The following is a 17,359-nucleotide window of genomic DNA, read 5'->3' as shown; positions in this document are numbered from 1 at the left end:
GGACATTCTTACACACAAATATTTTGTTGTTGGTCATAAAATGATTTACCGTTGTAGATGATGGTCTTCCCGAGAGAGATGAAGATACAAACCCGTACATTTAGCAAAAAGTAAAACAGATAATATTCATACTACTTGAAATTAACGTGAATGTATTTTTTCTCACAACAGAAAACAAAATATAAACATTCGACATGTTCAAGAGATAAAGAGTTTTGTTTATACCTATGTTGTCAACATAAATAGGTCGATGGTTGGATTATAGTGACTGTTATGTATTATTTCAAATATTTTCATGTATTATGACAAATAAAAATTGAATATAAACACTAAAAATTTTATGAAAAGATTTATATTTTTGGGAAAAAAATAACGTAGGTACCACTCTTTATGGCTATTATTGTAGATTTTCTACTACTACGTGAAGATGTCGACACTTTGAGAAATATATTTGCGTCCGCGTTAAGAGATTTTCGTATGAGCGAGTCGTGAAGAAATATGTAAAAAACTAAGTAACGAGCTGCATTAAATATTTGTTTTCGAAAGGTATTAGGCCTATGCAAATGGAAGAGGAATTAGACATTGTGTTCGAGGACTAGGTATGTGGCAACTGTGACAACCAGTGTTGCCACAATTTAAAAGCTGAATGTAAAAATTGAACTAGAAAATGTACTAGATTGTACCAACTTCAAACAAATTTAATAAAATTATAGAAAGATGTATAAACATAAGTTTGAATTAAATTTTTTTCCCCAAAAATGTTATAGACTGTGTCAATTATTATTTTAAGAATGAAAAATTTATATAAAGTTTACCGATAAAATTAGCAATGCAGTACAAAAATCTCACGATCTAAATATAAATCAACTTGGCTCTGTTTTCTAATTATTGTTACAATCTAGTACAATTTCTAGTTTATTTTATTAAACGAAAATATAAAATAACTTTATATTTGCATAAATCAACGATAAAGATAAAAGGTAAGTAATGAAATAAAAAAATAAAATTTCAGACTCAAAAATAAAATTGTATTCTATTATAGAATAACTTATTGGATATCAACGCCTCTGGTATAGTACATGCTCCCAGTGGGAGAAATTGGGAGAAAACGAACGCGGGGAAAGTGTTTTAGAAAAAAGGAAAAATGTACTAGCGTATAAAATACACTAAAATTGTACAATTGTACTAGCTCTGGCAACACTGGTGACAACCAGCGATATGATCGTCAAACTTTATTAAATGGTACCAGACGACCCTAAGATTTGTTATAAACTGAACATTTTCCAGGACTTATCACCGATGTTTCAAAATGAGATTGATTTTTTTCGTCGATTCATAACTGCTACCACTATACTTCTGAAATAGAAAAACAGTAAATACAGTTGATTGCAAAGGGCGAACCTGCTTCGAAAGAGACAAAGACGATTTCATCAGCCGACAAATGATGGCGATCGTTTTTTGGGATTGTGTTCATAGACTACTAGCTTTTACCCGCGGCTTCGCTCGCATCGAATCCATTAAATAAGTATCAGAAATCATTATAATAGAAAAGAACGAACTTTGTAGCTATATTAGAACCTGAGATATAGATCCGCCTAGCTCCTCTCCAACTCAACCGATTTAAGTGTTCAAAAACTCAAAAGAAAGAAGGTGTTTCAGCGAATGTTCTTAAATCAAAACGAAGTCTTTATCTTGAATAGAACCTGAGACATTGAGGATAGAACGTGTGTATGTGAAAAGCTCCCATAAGTAATGTACAGGGGGAAATCGCATTTGAGTATAACTTGAAAATGGTGAAAATTAGATGAAATCCGATGGTTGATGGCTGATCTGTGCATCAATACCTTTCATTGAAAAAAAAAAAAAATTAAGCAAATCGATTGGGTAGAACGCCTGAACGGACTCTGAATGGAAATTAGTAATTTTTTTAATATATAAGATTTTCAAAAAGGTAAAACAATAACAGGAAAGTATTACAAATAATTCATAACACCACACCTTCTCACACTTGGTGATCGCTAAAATTCACGAGTTGCGCTTTGAATTGGTTGACCACTCACCGTATTCACCAGAACTGACCCACAGTGGCTTTTTCCTATTTACTAACCTTAAAGTTTCGCTTCCAAGAGAAAGATTTTCATCAGATAAGGACGTTATTGCATACGTAAATATTTATTTTGAGGAGAAAAACTGTAAATATTATTTGGAAGGGTTGAAAAGGTTAGAGCATTGCGTACGACTATATAAACTTAAATGTTGAAAAAAATCCTTTTTTGACTTTTGTTTGGATCTTAAGGAGACTGGTACACGTTTCAAGGTCAAATCTTATTTAAAATCAATTTGATAATGGAACAAGTCCCCGTCTCATCAAGATCCACCACTTGTAGAGAGCTCTTCGAAACAAGTCATTCCAGGAATTTTTAGAAATTAAAAGTAAAAATATGAAATGAAATATGAAAATATGAAATTATTCGTGACGGGAATGTCTTGCATTTAAATCCTGTTGGGATTATTGTTGGAGATCAACCCAACCTAACTAAATTAGGAACAAAATTAAAATGGAATCGATTTTAAATACGAACATTGATATTGAAACATCAAGATGCACCACTTATAGTGAGGTCATCGAAATAGGAGTCATACAAGGAATTTTTGATGTATAATATGGATTGTTTTGGAAAAATTCTTATGTGAAACAAAAGGTACAAAATTATTTTTATTTAAATAGAGATCGCCAAGTTTTATAAACCTGGCAGATAATTTTTTTAATTTTTCAATTTAATTTGCGTACCTGAACATTTTTTTGACTTGTTTTAGGCAATTTTATAGGGGTGGTTGTTTCCTCATGGGGGCTAATTTGCATATAATAAATACAGCAAATGAATGCAGTTTCATAATTACATGCAGTAGCTTATATTTACGGATTTCATATTTTGATATAGACTAAGAAATTTGTGCACAAGATCAAATATATTAAATCCCTAAATTATATTATACATATTATAAAAATAATGTCGGTACTGAAATTTGCATATAAATGATAAATAGAGTCTCAATTTATTTATTTTACTTATTTTTATTTGTAAATTCTTTTATTGGTATTTCGAAATATTTGTATTTGACGGAATCAAAATATTTTCTACTCATACATAATAAACAAACATCAGTATATCAAAATAAAAACAAGTTATAATATCCACCGAATCAATTGTGGTATTTTTATCGGCTCATTTGGTAAACACATATTTAAATAAAAATCAACAAAATATTTTGTTTATTAGATAAAAATAATATCTAAAATAGTGAATACTGTCACTACACATTATCGTATCAAATTTAAACCTTCATATTTAAACAAAAGAGATCCCGTGGTATCTCCAAAGCAATTGCAATGTAAAAATTCATATAAATAGAAAATCAATAAATCAGTAAAGTCATGACTAGGGTGGGCAAAATAATCAAATAATCGAAAAATATCGATTAATGGATGTGGGCAACATCCTGTGAGAATTTGGTTTTATAAAATATAATGTTTCTTGCCTATTTTCATTCTCAAAAATGCATAATGGTTTTGGTACAGTTTAATTGAATTTAAAAGAGAGTTTTTAAGTGGCTTTATTACAAAGTGAAAGACTGAAATAGTTATTTGTATGCTTAGGCCGCGAAATACCTTTTTAACGTACCGAAAGAACAGTTATCGCCTGCGGCCGAGGAAAGATAATCTTGGAAATCGTTAAAAAGTTTCGCGGCTGTGGCATACACACTATTTTTCGTACAATCGCAGGGCCGGATTAAGATTTATAAGGCCCGGGGCTAAAATAATGACGGGGCCCCCTTAAGGAATTCGCAAAATAATATCATTACGTTAGATTTGCGGTATCAACACATCAAAAAATACAGAATGATTTCCAAATGATGGGGCCCTCTTGGACCTGGGGTCCGGGGCTATAGCTCCCCCCCCCCAAGCCCCTAGCTTAATCCGGCCCTGTACAATCGTTAAAATAATCAAATAGTATAATAATCAATTTAACGATTAAAAAATGTATTTTCTGAATAATTATTTCAACATAATTCAATATCAGAATCTTATTTCCAAATATCTTCTGTAGGTTTATTATTTGGTTTGTTTTTATTGGGAATCAAACCATAATGTCTTTAAAATGTTCCTAGTGGTATACTCGCTATTTATATTGTTTTTTGTAGGAATCAAACCACAATCGTTCTTTTGAATCTTTATTTCCGATTTGCGAATAATCGAAAATTTATTATTTTGGAATAATCGATTATATTTTTTGATAATTGCCCAGCCCTAGTCATGACTGGTAAAACGATATGTGAAAATTAGTGAACATTCAACCCATATAACACATATTTTTCTAATATCGATCACATGAACGATGATGTCTGTCAATTTCCTGATCATTCTTACTGTTAACGCACAAGATCCCCGATTCTATCGACATTTTTCCAAGTTCTGCTTAAGTATAAACTAAGTTTGAATTTCTGGAACCGTTGGTTACATTCATATTGAGCACACTGTTTTTATCAACACTCACTCTTTCGGTCTCTGAAGACGAGAGCTTGGGGATCGAAACGCGTAGTAACAGTGTAAACACTGTGTTCAGTGTCTTGAGTATCGCCAGATCGTACGCTACATTGCTAGTTTCATCGCTTAGAACTCTCGTGTAAGCCATAACTCGTGATAGTACGACAGTATCTGATTGTCGTAACGATTTTTCGTTTATTCTGAATGCTCAAAATATTTTCAAAGGTAATAGAGGCTAGAACTTTGCTGAAATTTACACAGAAGATCACTATTCATAGTTCAGAACCTTCGTTTAATCCAGAACTCTTTCGAGCATAGTAACGTCTCATTATTGCTCAGTTTCATTTGTTTGCAGCAGATCTTTTCGGTGAATTCGACAATTTCTGTTTTTTTTTTTTATTTTGAAAGTATTGACTAGTTGATAAAATTTTATACGTATATATTTGTAAAAATTTTGTTGAAGCTCCAATAATTTATTCCATTTTGTCAGATTCCGAAAATGAACTTTCACCTTTGAAGAGAGGTGTGATGAAGAAAAAAATTGTCATATATAGTCAATAGAATATAAAATTTCAACTATTTCGGTTTACAACTATAATTCATAAATGTGAAATTGTTGGAACTACTTCAACAAAATGAAAATTGGGCGGTAATTTAATAATTAACTAATAAATGAATAATAACTATTCCCATAATTTTTTAATACATTTAATTTGTTGCCACCTTGAATTTCGTAGTTCAGCTCTGAAATGACATGACGCGAATAACTAATAAACGTGATTTTGCATAATTACCATAAATGTTTTGATACCGTCCTTGATAAACGTTGTTTTTGTGATCAGTGGCTTTTGCATAATAACAATACATTTGTTTTATTTAGTCATTTGTAGTACAGCTTTGAAACGACGTCAATAAGTAAAAATTACAAAATAGTTGAAACAGTGATTTCTATATTTGTTGTCAGCCTTGAGCATTAAGAATGCGGTTTCCAAACAAAAATTAGGTATGTCTAATATCCATCCAATAGCAATTTCTTGAAATTGGTGGCAATAGAATATTAGTTGAATAATGCAATCAATTTTCTTTCAACTTTTGGAATATTGGAAATATTTTAGAACAATTGGTGACAAACCTGAAACAACTCCGCTCGACGATTATGAATAAAAAATATTTTTCGCTAAATTTGGGAATTTCAATTTGGTTATTTTATACTTTTGCGGTCCCCTCGGTTTTTTGGCTCTAGAAGATCGAAAAATATGGGAATAAAAAAAATGAAAACTCATATTGGTTAGGTTAGGGGGGAGGTGTGCTAAAAATTCAGAACAAATGTGCTTCACATTTGGGCTGATTTCCAAACGACTGGCTTGGAAAGAAGTTTGAATTTGTTTTCCAGATATATAGTGAAGTCTCAGATCAATTAACTAGATAATAGTTTCAAAATGGAAGCTGAAACATCAAGAAATCGCCTCCACGATGAAACATGTGCACTGGTTAAAATTTTTCATAATTCTGGGCGCGGAAACCTCTCAGATTGAATATACAGCTACTTTATACAAATCAATTAACTGAAAAACTAAATTAATACAATTCAAATATAATATCAATATATATCATAAATCAACTAGCTGTTATCTACTAAATTGAAAAACAAGACTATGCATAAAAAAATCACATATTTTATGCTGTTTAAATTTTCCAAAGAATATGCAATATTTAATAAATAGAGTAAATGGTCACAAATATATCAAAAATGCATCAATATCAAAAACACAAACCTGATAGCCCACGATAATTAGCAAAAACTAACAAACACGAAAATAATTCCATTCTTAGGCCTCTTTTTATTTACTTTTCGATCTAATTTTGACCTTTATGGTATCATAGACCTGTAATTGATTAATAGCATATACAGACTTAGGTTTGGTTCATAAGCATTCTCTTGAAGTTGTTTCATAATAAAAATTTGGTTTATTGTCGATCTCCCTGTTTTAAAACCCCTTTGGTATTCTCCTACATTTTCTTTTTAGTATAAGTCTAATTTTTTTTTGGTATAGATCATCTATCACAATGAATTCAAGATGGGGAAAGGTCTGAGACAGGGAGATCCATTATCCACAATGGTCTTTAACTTAGTACAAGTAATTATACTAAGAGAAATGGGTAAAAAAACTCGATGTTCAATTTATAGAAATAAACATCAATGTCTAGCTTATGCAAAAGACGTAGTACTCCTTGGCAAGATCCAGGAAAGAGAATATAGTCTAGTGATAAACGCGAAATAAACAAAATACATGGTAAGGAAGGAATGAGAAACCGATATTACTATAAATTGTAATAGGAATAGTGGTTATAGAATAGAAAATATTGAACAAATCAAATATTTCAGAGTCACTAGCACACATAAATATGGTGAAGAAAGGAAAATAGAAAAAAAGAATAGCAGAAGGAAGTAAAGCAACAGAATGGTATTAAACAAAACAAACAGCTAGAATGAGAATGTACGAAACAAAACAATAATAAGATGCATATGGAAATATTAAAGAAGAAGGAGTGTACAGAATAAGAACAGAGACTGTCAGGATTGTATAAACACCAAAGTGTAACCTACATAATTAAAGCACAGAGAGCAAGATGGTTGGGACATATATTTAGGTAGAACGACAGGAGATAGATGGGTATAACGAGTACTAAAAGGTGGGAAAAAAGGGAAGGAAGATCAAAAAAGCAAATGGGGGAAGTTAGAGAGATTTGAAAACAGTATGAATGAGGAAATGACAAATTGATGCAAATAACAGAAGCAAATGGGAAGAATATACCTTAATTTTCAAATTATTTTGTATTATTTTTATTGTGTTCAAATAAATATGCTTCTCAAAAGTACTTCCCGAATGTAATATTTTTATTTTTTCACTTTTCTCCCATATTTTTTCAATAATTCTAGAGTGTCATTTATTCAAATTAATTTAAATAAAAAATGATGTCTATAAAGAAAAATTGAATTTCGGATTCATTTATATTTGTTGATTGGATAGTTTTGAATAATTTGTACTTAACATAAAACTGCTGAATATGAATTATTTCGAACAGTACACTTCTCAATATGGTATCTAGATCCCACCAAAAGCAAATGGTTTGAATGTAGACGAATATACACGATGACTTCCGAAGCGAGCTGCAATGGCATGTCACATGACGCATGTGATGCCCTTGCACCTGACTGGCTGGCATAGTCGAGAATCAACGTATGCTAGAGTCAAAAAAATCTATCAGTTACTTTCGTTACATATTTTGATTAATGATAAATTGTCTTCATTTTAGGCCTCTTTTAATCTTTTAATTTCAACGACTTTTTCAATAGATTATCAACAAGCTATTTTTTAAAAATTGAGATTACCCATTTTATATTCTATTTTATGATTCACTCTGTACTTTTACAGTTACACAGTCTACTGTTTGTCCACACATAGAATTCAAGGTTCCTCTATGCTTGAAATGTCTCCTTACAGTTTATCTTTGAATGTTCATTCATTAATTTGTAATTTCACAAGAAACAATTGGATTCTTCCTCATTAATAAACAAATCAAAGTGTTTATTAATACCTAGTCGAGATATTGAGTAACATATTTGTTTTTCTCAGTCTCGGATTCTCGAAGGGAGAAGTAAAAATACATTTGCGAATCCATAGCAGCGAAAAAACTAATCGAGCAGTTAAATAAATTTTAAAAGATTAAATATTAATAATGCAATTTTGCACAAGGAAATTTTAAACAAATGGTGGTAAAGAGACTGACAAAACCCAAGATCATCTGTAGTAAAATATACAAGAAATTTGAACACAAAGCCGATACAACTCATTGATGAAATTTATTCTCCCAGGTCAATTCACTTTTTAATGTTATAAATTATCATATGGCCATAAGAAAAAAATAACCAACATTATAACTGATTAATTTTAAATTATCTTTTCTATCAATCGTAGGGCTTAACAAAAACTGCTGCATTTCGGTTATATGAAGTTTTGATTAGTCCCCCTTTTTAGCTACACCATTGACTTAAGTAATGTTTCATTATTGTTGGAAAAACAAACTTCAATCAGTAACGAAGTGACGCATTCAATGACGTCATCACATACGTGAATTCTACACAAAAAGTAATATTGGAGCTGTTTCGATATGTTAAGCTGGAAATTTTTTCATTCAATCAACATACTAAAAAAGATTTTAAACATCAAACGCAAATACACTTAAAATGTGAATTTTATATAGAAGAATAAGCAATGGTATCAACGAACTGACATTTCTTCAGACGAAGTGGGACGGGTATGAGTAATTATGATTAGCTGTTGGTATTTCCGTTCTAAAAGTTAATGACGCGACAGTACGATAGTTATCGGGAATTGTAGATTGAACATACGTCATTAGAAACAGAATGGAAATCACCTATAGAATGACGATGAACCAATAGATAACAGCTCTATATACGAACACAACCTTTGAACAATCCAAAATATAATGCGCACAAAGAGAAATTTTAGAACAGACACACGTTCACGTTGTGAAATATCTTTACTCACCTTGGACAGCCAAGAAAATTTTTAAATGTGCCCTTGTGACACTTTTTATTCTTCAGTATTAACGTTCAGTATAAAGAAAACTTTCCACAATATCCAGAATCTTTTATTGCACTTTTAAACTATTTGTATCCTTTCAATATCAGATGAAGTAGGTTACTCAAGCGCCATTGACAGATCAAGCCACTTCACTTGTTATCCAACTTTTAAATTGTTTTTAACCGAACAAATAACATTACCTAAACTATCAACCAACAAACTGATTACACTTCACATGTACATATAAAAAATCAAAAATTAAATTTGTTCTTTTTCCCGATTAACGCGTTTTATCCCTGTTACTACGTGATAATGTTTGAGACTGATATCGAATCGAAAACGCTCGATTCAACAATCGCTGGTCGTTTCGGGCATGCTCAATAGTTGTGGAGTAAGCGAATGGCGAATTAAATATGTACAGGACAGAAAAAGACAATCCCAAAATCGGGCCGTAATCATCATGGCGGATATACTTGGAAAGTTGCGTTGTAACTGTTGTGTTGTAGATTTTACGGTGGAAGTGTCTACTTGTGCAATAGGAGGTTGATTAATTTGAAATTTCACGTGCTCATTGATATTCAAATATTATCTGACACATGTGAAATAATTCTTTAAATTGAATTCTATAATATGTTCATATATTTTATATTATAGTTATATTAATACAATTATTAAATTAATTTTTATTTACGATCAACTTATCTTTGATTAATAAATGAATTACCTACATTTAAGAATTTTCTAGCTAAGAAAGAGTATTAATATTCTTATAATAAATCAAGCAGTCATTTATGAAAGTGCAAGAGAAAAATATTAATTTTAACAATTATTTTTTTAACTCAAATATCTAATTAGAATGTTGCAATTGAGCAAGAGGTTACTTACGTGAAAATACAAACGCTACTACTTATGCGCAGTCACTATCATAAATGAATGACGGTGAATTTTCAGTTCCTATAACTGGTGTTCATAATTTTAGGGGATTTATTATTATTCAGTTCAAATGAGAACAAAGAGTGTGTGAAGATTTGATGATAATGACTTTTGTCAAGGACTTGTGCTGTTTTATTCAGATAATCTTTATTGCATCCAAAATTAACTTCGAAATGTTGCAAATTTTTTTCTCAATCCGATACGAATGTGATATTAAAACAACATTAGCACTAGATAAAAGTCAGGGTCCAAACATTTTCTTCTGTACTTAAAACTTCCACCTCGCATAGATACATTTTCTTTATTAAATGTTTTAGATTTTTTATCTGTTTCAATAACTAACGTTTTTTTAAGAATAGTTTTTGATATTGCTGCTCAATTTCGACATTCAATGACAAACATAAAAAAACATACATTTAATCAAAAAAAGAAATTTGTGAATGAAAAACAAAGAAATATTTGGTGTGTAACAATGCAGAGTCATCTTTAAAATTTATTTTTGTATGAATGATTTCTTTTTGAGAATTGATTCAATTTACCATTCGTAAAATTTTGTTTTCAGCAGGTTGTTAAAATTAGAAAATCGAATCGAAAAAAAAATCAATAAAATAAATGACAGGAAATTGATTTTTCCCAATCCTAAGAACTTTGGGAATATTTTGAAATCCAAATTTTGGAGCTTTTCAGCATTCTATTGCACTAAACTCAAACTTTAATGATATAACAAAACAAAGTATTTTGTCGATTTTGTCTTATAATACTAGATTCTGCACTTATTAAACGAAAATTTCAATACAAGTAGTGTCATTTAAATATTTGTCGATTTTTGTCTGTTACACCGAATTTAACACCTAAAAAGAAAATTCAATGACAAATGCTTGAACTTTGAGCAGGGCCGGATTAAGATTTATAAGGCCCGGGGCTAAAATAATGACGGGGCCCCCTTAAAAAATTCGAAAACCCGGAAAAATTCACAAAATAATATCAATATGTTATATTTGTGGTATCAACACATCAAAAAATACAGAATGATTTCCAAATGATGGGGCCCTCTTGGACCTGGGGCCCGAGGCTATAACCCCTCCCAAGCCCCTAGCTTAATCCGGCCCCGAGTTTGAGCTGTACTGTGAATCTCTTATAAATTTTTATAAATAAGAAACTGAGTAAAGAAAAATATCGAATTGTGAATTGCGGTACCATAAATTTTTTTAAAATATTAAATTCGCAGGTTTCAATAGTCAGCTTTAAATTGACAACGGTCAAATATTTAGTTGAATTTGGTTGACACTTTTGTATTTTGACTTTGATTCGTTCAATCGAAGATTATGTAGTTTAGGTCGTTACAAATGTCGTCAAATTTTTTAAAATTTCCACTGTTGATCTCCAATATTGATTCAAAATATGTATACTTACTAAAATGAAAATCAAATTTTTTGGGAAGGTTGAAAAATCATAAGTGCAACAAACCGAGACAATGAATACTGCATTTAATACAAATTTTGTTTTGTGTTAGTCGTATTTTTATTTAATATAAAGCACGTTAACCTTTTTATTTTTAAAATCTATTGAACAAACAAGAAAAACATCGTATAGATAAATAACATGATTTCAAAAAAAAATATATCGTGCGTCGTATTTCAAAAATAAATGTGTTTTTCCGTCAATATTAACTTTTAGCATGAATGTTTGGAACTGCACCCATTTTTCAAAATGAGAAATGCAAAATTTGAATATTGAGAAGGGGAAATAAATACGAGGGCTGTTTGAAAAGTTTCTAACCTCAACCTTGTGGTGGATGCGGGAACAATTCGAAGTCCAATTCACACGTTTTAATTGATTTGTGCATTATATTGATGATACCGCACTTCCTCCTTCTCCAAATAGGGTCGTTCTTTCGCGATTACATTCTTCAAACGCTCCAGTAATGCTACTTAATAGTCGCTATTTATTATTTTTGCCTCATCTAGACTGTTGATGAATATTATGCCATGCCAAAAAACTGATGCCACAACCTTTGGAGTCGGTTCATAACATGATCACGATCGATTGGACTACGAACAATGTTTCATCCATTGACACATATCAATGAAAAAATTCGGGTTTATCACGATCGAACAACTCCAAACATTGCTCAGAAGTCGATTGTGAGCTCGCGCGGCGCCTAATTTAGACAGAGCTTCCCGTATCCAAATATTCATGCACGATAAGTCCACAATGTTGCTTTCATATCTTTTGGGTCTCAGTCAACTTACTCAGCTTCTCTTTTTGGCTTTCCAAAGTTATATTGTGGACTATTTGATGTTTTCCACGCTGACAGCCGCATTGCGTGCCTCGTCCTCGGTGCTCATGTCGCCTCGTTTAAATTCAGCAAACCATTTCTCAATGGTTGATTTTCCTGGAGCAATGTCCGAATAAATGTTAAGCATTGGCTTAAATAGTATTTTTTCCAAAAAGCAATGCTTTTATTAACCCAAGAAATGCTATAGTGCTGTAATTCACATGCTGTGTTTTGAGTGTAAGTTTCTAAATAAAAATCGCTATTCTCAAAGTGAAACTTTGAAGGTAAGGAACAGGAAAAAGTCGCTAGGGACCGAATCTGGTATGTAGTTAACCGATTCGTAGTGCATTTCGTGAATTTTAGCAACGGCGATCATTAAGTAGTATTTTCACATTTAATTCTTTAATTCAGTTGTAAACAGAGACTCTAGAAGGGAACTAATTCCAACATGGAACCTTTTATCGTTGCTAGTGAAAAATAGTCAAATTGTGATTTATTTTTTATTTATTAAACAATTTCTCCGGATGAATTTCATCAACAGCAATTTTTTATGAACCGTAAATGATTTGTTGTTATGTTCAGCATTTCATTTCGAAAACAATGCTGGACTTTGTTCGTTACATTTTTTAAAAACGTTTTTTTGTGCTTTTAATCATTTCATCATATTCACTTTTGTTCCGTGTCGAAGTGATGGAGCAAATTAAACATAATGATTTATTGTGATTATTGATAAAAAATAATCCAAACTGCTTTTCATCAAATCGCGGTTTTCCTCAAGTTTTTCCATTTTTTCTCAAGTTGCATTAGTGCTTTGGCGGGCTAAGCAAAAAGTTGCAAAGAACAGCATGCGACCCGCGGGTTTCAGGTTGCGAATCCTGTTAAAATCTTTTGAATGAGTGTGCTCAAATGTTGGATTTGAATTATTAGCAAAAATAATTAGCGACAAGAGCTTTTAGCCTAAAATCTAAGGGTGGCTCTTATTATTTTTTTTTTTTAGAAATATAGTACCGTTTCAACCTTATCTCGTAAAGTCGTAAAGTAGGTTCCGTTTAAATTATTCTATGAGTAAAAACTGCAAGTCCGCCCATACGTTGCTCCAAACAAACGTTCGTAATTAGAAAGAGGTAATTCACTCATGAAACGACCTTGATCATAATAATAGCTCGCTTTGTTTTCCAATAAAGCACAGTTCTCAAATGAAAAGGTAAATATACATAAAATCACCAAAAGTGTATTTTATTTCCTAGTCGCCATGGCTAGAGGACGTTGATCTTTTTTAAAAATAACTGGTACGCGTTGTAAAAGATAACACGTTGAAGTTTTTACATAGTTTATTGTCAGTATAAGGTTAAGTAAAAGTAGACTAAATTTTTACGAGAAAATTTTATTAGTTCTAACAATTATAAAGCGTCAACCACTGTATTACCTAAATATACATAAACCAAATATTCCAGAGTTCATCCATGCGCTTTTTTTATAATAGAGCGCTCTAATATTTTTAAACATTTGGGTATTTTATGAGTTCTGGTAGCGCGATCGTAAACTAATATTGTTATTCGCTATTCGCTAGTTTTATATCCTAGAGCTGAATTCTCTCGCTTAGAAGTGGAATATTTTGAAAATAATGACTTTTCGCAGAGCAAAGGGTCTGATATCGGTTGCTCACTCAGTTATCGTGAATCGGTATCAATCGACGTCAATCGCATTATTATACATCGATCAACATTGAATGACAATAGGCGTCAATTGGGTTCAATGGACGTCAATTCATGCCATTTCATAAACCAATTTTTATGAGAATTACCAAGAAATAGTCAGAAACAAACGGTCTCTAAGTAGTCTCTCGCGCCAAAAGTGAGACGATTTTTTTATTTATTTTTCAATATACTGCCCTGATAAAAAAGAAATCGACTAAGCCGAAGAGCAAGTTTTGAGAAAAATGGCAAAAACTCTCAAAACACGATTTCTTGAAAACCGAACGATAATTTTTATGTCACAAATATAGTAAATATATCGTGCAGCTTATGTGAATAGATTTTCTTGAAAATATTGCTAAATAAATTGATAATAGAGAAGAATGTACTTACTGTGAGCATTTTATCTTGAATTTAATAAGTAATAATAGGTAAGAAAGCAGTAACTTACCTTTGCTACGCTACGCTTTATAGACACTATGTAACTTTTTTTTAGTTTCGCTTTTTTGTTTTTTTTTACTATATGTAACCTTTTTTTTCCTGCACCAATGGAATGCTAAACAATGAAGCCCCTATTAACACTTAGCCGCCTTTGAGATTGTTTTTTTGTATTTTGCCGCCTTATTACTTATTATTGCAAATAAAAATGCTAATTAAATAGGACTGTTAAAGTGGCTATGACTTCTTATGAGAACTTAACTGCTTTCTAGCATAAAAAAAGTATACCAGAAACTATAAAACGTAGAAATATAATTCCAATCTCGTCAACACAGCATCTTTGGCTTATTACATCTATTTTAAAATATTAATGTGGACAAAAACCACTTTCTTTCTTATCAGAGTAGTATAGTTTCCAATAAGGTCAAAGGTACAATTTCATGTTGACGCTAGACGATGCCTTAGAGCGTCCAATGAGGTCGTGCGATACAATTTTGACTGGAGTGTCATCTTAAATTAATGCAGCGTCAAATCTGAACGTTGTTTAGCTTATTTTCTGCAACACGTTCATTAATATTCAATAACTGACAATTCAACACACACATTATATTAGTTAGCAGACTATTGACAGAGGTGGTAATTTAACTTTTTTTTTTCAGCGTTTTGAAGCTGAATTTTTGCTAATGAAATATATGGCGGGCCAAGTTGAGGCATTACATTATTTACTAAAATAAAAATATTGCCCTAATTTTTCTGAAATACTAATTGCGGGTCTGGTCTTTGTGGGAACATGTGACATGTGGAACTATTTTTGTTTCTATAGGACTTCATCATAAGCCAAAACATTTGCGATGCTAAAATTTTTAACAATGAAAAAGGAGGTCATCCGAAAGCCTATTACGAAGACAATTTCTGCTTAATTTCATTATTGAAAACGTTTGTTCCCACAAACAGCTTGTACCAAACATTGATAGTATTTTCTGGGCGTAGGTCAATTTGCTGGTGTTCAAAAATAGTTGGCTCAAATGGGTAGTGCATTCGACGACAGTCGGACTTGCGGGTTTTATGCCCGACGTGTACTGCCTTTACTGCCAATACATGAGAATGTAATTTCTGATAAAAAGAAAATTGTACTTAACTTTTGTTTGCTGGTCGCGGGCCGGAGATGGCCCGCGGGCCGTAATTTCCCCATCCCCGCACTAGCATTTCTAAGTAGTTTCGAAAAAAAGATTGTTCGACCTTTGCAAACTTTGGAATAATGTCATTACTAGGCTAAGATAATCGTGTAACATACAAGTATTATTTTGAAAACAGTCTTTAATTGCTGTAGGCTAACTCTGAAAAATATGGCCAATGCAACCTTTTGAAACTAAAATACTAACGAAAGTACCTGTACTTGTGGCCCCATTTCGCAAGTAAGCTACTAAAACTACCTCTTTCTCATCCAACAATACGTTAGTATCACCTTCACTGCTGTAGATCAGCTTCTAACCCTGCATTTTGGCTTCTACCTTATTGAAGTAAAACAATTAAGTAGTGAGACTGATGTTGAGCTAGGCTTGTGGTAAACCTGGAACAGCGAGACTTCTACCGCATAATGTTATAACCCTGCTCTATCTATACAAATTTTATCCAACTATTGCTGCTATTACAAGTTCACTCTAAACTGTATTTTCTATATATATGTGTATAGTAATGTTCGTCACATAATTCCCAAAGATATTCAAGAAAAATCGTGAAAACGTGGACAAATAAGCGCGAGGAAGCTAATTCCCCAAGATCATCGGTTAACGGTTCGAACAATGGCAAAAGAACAAAATATTATTCGCAAAACCATCAATCAAATTTTAAGTCGCGATGAAAAAGCAAAAATTCTTTCGAAAACTAAATGAGGAAAGCAAAAATACCATCGAATACCATTTGCATAAGACTGTTTAGTACAGGCAAAAAGTGAATAGTAAATAAGTGAGGAAGGTAAACGGGGCGGGGCAATGACCGGCCAAGGTCAAAGTTGAAGACCAAAGATCGGTCAAGGTCAATATCCGATCAGGATGTAAGACCGATCGCATTATTAATTGAGCTGAAGCCATCATAATTTCAATAATTTTCACAGTTTCCTTCATGCAAATATAATCTTAAGTGTTATTTTTAAACGTAGTCAACAAGTTTATATTAGATAGAAGACACCTGGAATATAATTAGTAATCGGATATAAAACGCAAATCTGTTTTTAAATTAATTTATCCCGCATTGTGCATCTTTTAGACCGTCTCTCTTTTTCATCTACCTACATGATGGTGACCGGCGTCAAACATCTGCCCTAATGAATTATCTCCATCAGAAGTATACCATCGATCAGTGGCGTTAAGATTTTGATTTTTTTTATCGAATTGAAATACGAACACTGTCTGAAAAGTTTCCGACTTTCGGCTATTTTCTAATGGACAATCTTACAAGTGAGTCATTATAAAGATTTTTCTGAGAATGGAAAGTATCGAGGTGTCATTAAATATTTATTTTTGGAAGGTAATACGACCGTTAGATCAAGTTTAGAATGATAAAGGAAGTTATCGAGATATCAAAAGAACGCGTTTGTCATTTAGCGACGGAAAAAATAGTCAAACATAACCTATCCGCGCATGGAGTGTCGCGTTTGCTCAATTCGGACCAAAAACGCATTCTAGTGAACATATGTTAGGCCTTACTGATGCAGTTGAAGCAAATTCAATCGATTTTTGACGACTGTAGATGAAACCCAGATCCACCACTACACTGCTGATACACAATCAAGGCTCCGAAAGCGACTTTATTTGAAGAAAAATAAAATGCTTTTCTATCAGGACAATCGCATCTCAAATTT

General features: G+C 32.0%; 1 protein-coding gene across 2 annotated transcripts in view; it reads right to left on the bottom strand.

The window, feature by feature from the left end:
* LOC130448321 (AN1-type zinc finger protein 6) overlaps nucleotides 1–17,359 on the bottom strand; it is a 39,694-nt gene that overhangs the window by 15,129 nt on the left and 7,206 nt on the right. The window contains exon 1 of one of the 2 annotated variants that reach the window (XM_056785608.1): nucleotides 9,121–9,645. The exons of the other annotated variant lie outside the window; for it this stretch is intronic. The gene's annotated coding sequence lies outside the window, so the exon portion shown is untranslated. Of the gene's footprint in view, nucleotides 1–9,120; nucleotides 9,646–17,359 lie in introns of those variants that run through there. 2 annotated transcript variants of the gene reach the window in all.

Source organism: Diorhabda sublineata, chromosome 8 (assembly GCF_026230105.1).
Source record: "Diorhabda sublineata isolate icDioSubl1.1 chromosome 8, icDioSubl1.1, whole genome shotgun sequence".
NCBI classification, from domain to species: Eukaryota; Metazoa; Arthropoda; class Insecta; order Coleoptera; family Chrysomelidae; genus Diorhabda; species Diorhabda sublineata.
This window is presented reverse-complemented; position numbering and strand designations above follow the sequence as displayed.